The sequence below is a fragment of the Leptonychotes weddellii genome, unplaced genomic scaffold, assembly GCF_054177405.1.
Source record: "Leptonychotes weddellii isolate Sample4059 unplaced genomic scaffold, ASM5417740v2 HiC_scaffold_23483, whole genome shotgun sequence".
In the NCBI taxonomy this organism is placed as follows: Eukaryota; Metazoa; Chordata; class Mammalia; order Carnivora; family Phocidae; genus Leptonychotes; species Leptonychotes weddellii.
In genome coordinates, this window is record NW_027824534.1 from 1 (window position 1) to 2,512 (window position 2,512).

General features: G+C 40.6%; 1 non-coding gene across 1 annotated transcript; it reads right to left on the reverse strand.

The window, feature by feature from the left end:
- Positions 1–1,463: 1,463 nt before the first annotated feature.
- Positions 1,464–1,569, reverse strand: LOC115939448 (U6 spliceosomal RNA). Its single transcript, XR_004074257.2, has one exon. It is a non-coding gene; the product is annotated as a U6 spliceosomal RNA (small nuclear RNA).
- Between the last annotated feature and the right edge of the window lie 943 nt (positions 1,570–2,512).

Below are 2,512 nucleotides of genomic sequence, written 5' to 3' on the forward strand. Positions count from 1 at the left end.
CTGATTCATTGTTCTTAGGAAGTCAAAATCTTATATGAAATCAATTCTTTGCTTCCTTTGTGCCCAAAGAAAGATCACTGAATAGTTAAGGTTGGGTGCTATCTTCACTCACAATCAAAATTGGAGGAGTACTTATTAACAACTTCTGGTTTTCTTGAAGAAAGATATTTCCCTTAATGTCCTTTACTCTGTCCTACTCAAGGCAAGAGAATTTACTTTTCTTTTTTTTTAAATTTTATTTATTTGACAGAAACACAGCGAGAGAGGGAACACAAGCAGGGGGAGTGGGAGAGGGAGAAGCAGGCCTCCCGCCGAGCAGGGAGCCCGACGCGGGACTCGATCCCAGGACTCCAGGATCATGACCTGAACTGAAGGCAGACGCTTAACGACTGAGCCACCCAGGCGCCCCCAGAGAATTTACTTTTCTGATTAGAGAGTTTGAGGGGAAAATCTGAGTGTGCCCCTGGCTCAGTCCTTCCTTTTCCCTTTCTTACTGCAGAGACTACACATTCTGCTCTGATCCTCCAAGCTGTCTAAATTTCAGGGACAGGCTCAACCTTTGTAGGGAGATGGGGAACCGAGGTGTCCTTAAGTGACCCTTCCCTGATCTGATATCTGGTGCATGGGCTGAGGATCATGAGAAATAAATAAGGAGTGGAATTTGGGAAGAAAAGCAACACTCAGAGATTGAGACTTTGGAATTGGTTAGGCCATGGTTTTTTATTGTGCTGAGTTTGGCAGCTGTGGGTGTCTATATTGTGTTATGCTGCCCATTTTTACAATTGTGGGCAGAGTTGGGGGTTGGTGAAATGGGATTTTTTTTTTTTTTTAAATTGATGAGTTGGGCTTTTAACTCATGTGGTCCAACAAATGAGTTTAGGTTTTTAAGTATAGGCTATTTCAGCTTGCTTAGTATTACAAGAAAGCTGGGATAGGTTTAGACCTTTCAGGTGTTGGTTAGACAGACGATATTTGCTCTATTGACAGTGTTTTCCAGCCAGATCAGTAGGCAGGAATTTTAATGTCAAGGGATCTAAGTTCTGTATATCTTACAGAGCACTCACAGTGTTTGAGGTTTCAGTTGTACCTGCCAGGTCTAAGTAGGCAGCTCTGGACTGGTTGCCTAAATTCCATTTTACATTGTAGACCAAGAGAACACAAGGGAGGCTCTTGGCTAAGTTTGGGTTAATGTGGCTTATCATAAGTGTGGGTTATTCCCTATCATATATTACTTCAAATTGGTTCTGGATTTCCTTTTTCTTTCTTTCTTTTCTTTTTTTTAAAGATTTTATTTATTTGTCAGAGAGAGAGACCACAAGCAGGGGGAGCTGCAGGCAGAAGGAGGAGCAGGCTCCCCACTGAGCAGGGAGCCTGATGTGGGAATTGATCCCAGGACCCTGAGCCAAAGGCAGACATACAACAGACTGAGCCGCCCCCGTGTCCCTTTCTTTTCTTTTTTTGTTTTTAATATGGAATGCTTCACAAATTTGCATGTCATCCTTGCGCAAGGGCCATGCTAATCTTCTCTCTATCATTCCAATTTTTTAGTATATGTAAGCTGAAGCAAGCACTGGCTCTGGATTTCTTAATGACAGAATCTCTATCTTTGACCTTAGTTTTCAGAGAGCCAAACTCAGGGTCCAATTGAAGAAGTGTGGTAGATTTTACTAATGAAACAATAAAAGGGTCTGAAGCCCTTATTATGACAAAAACATGCACAATTTTTCAATGAATTAATAAAGTTATTGCAGACCCAGAACCTAGGAAGATAATGAAAAAGATGTTTTCCAAGAATTTCCTGTTTCTAAGGATCGGATTTGCCTAGAAAGTCAATAAGGAGCTGGAGTAATCTGAAAATAGTTCTTCAAATAGAGAGGTCCTATTCAGTACAACTAATAAAAATAATAGAAGAAATAAAATGAAATAAAAACTTAAAAGAGAAAGAGAACCTTAAATGAAACACAGATATTAGAAGATAAGCTGAACAGATATGAAGGGAGAAAATGAGACCTATGTAAAGGGGAAGATAAGATGTACCCAAGCTTACCTACTGTCAAAGGGACTATTTGAAGAAGAGGACTTGTTTTGCATAGTAACCAGATCGGAAAAACAAACATAAACCCCAAACAATATAACAGAGAAAGAAGAGCAACATTTCAAGCACTGATAGAATGATTGCCCAAGGGAGCCAGTCCTCAGGACACAGCAAGAAAGGTGTTTTGGGTTTTTTTTAAGTTTCTATTTAAATTCCAGTTAGAATGTTTCATCTCTCCCTCTGATTTCCCCCCTTCATTCTTCCCCTCCTGCTATCTTCTTCTTCTTCTTTTTTTTAAACTTATAATGTATTATTTGTTTCAGAGGTACAGATCTGTGATTCAACAGTCTTGCACAATTCACAGCGCTCACCATAGCACATACCCTCCCCAATGTCTATCACCCAGCCGCCCTATCCCTCCCACCCCCCTACCACTCCAGCAACCCTCAGTTTGTTTCCTGAGATTAAGAATTCCTC